Source organism: Orycteropus afer, unplaced genomic scaffold (genome assembly GCF_000298275.1).
Source record: "Orycteropus afer afer isolate SDZICR_OR568_19922 unplaced genomic scaffold, OryAfe1.0 scaffold00647, whole genome shotgun sequence".
In the NCBI taxonomy this organism is placed as follows: domain Eukaryota; kingdom Metazoa; phylum Chordata; class Mammalia; order Tubulidentata; family Orycteropodidae; genus Orycteropus; species Orycteropus afer.
This window is the reverse complement of record NW_006922234.1, coordinates 545,822-546,332: the sequence shown is the minus strand read 5'-3', so window position 1 is coordinate 546,332 and position 511 is coordinate 545,822.

Below are 511 nucleotides of genomic sequence, written 5' to 3'. Positions count from 1 at the left end.
AACCATTCCCTGGAGAAGGATATCATGCTTGGTAAAGTGGAGGGTCAATGAAGAAGGGGAAGGCCCTCAACAAGATGACTATGATAGACACAGTGGCTGCAACAATGGACTCAGATATAGCAAAGATCGTGGGGCTGGCACAGGACCGGGCAATGTTTTGTTCTGCTATGCACAGGGTCGCTATGAGTCAGAGATAACTCAAAGGCACCTAACAAAAACGATGACTCAGTGTTATCCATAATTTGTTATGATCCACTACAATGGAATGCTTTTGCATAGTGAACAAAACACAAATAAACATCTTTCTGGTATTCTTTACTTTCAGCTGAGATCCAGCTGACATCAGCAATGATATCCCCTCATTCCATGTCCTCTTCTGAATCCAGCTTGCATTTCTGGAAGTTCTCTGTCAGTATACTGCTGCAACAAGTTTTGCATTATCTTTATTAAGATTTTACTTGCATGTGATATTAATAATATTGTTTGATAATTTCCACATTCTGTGGGATCA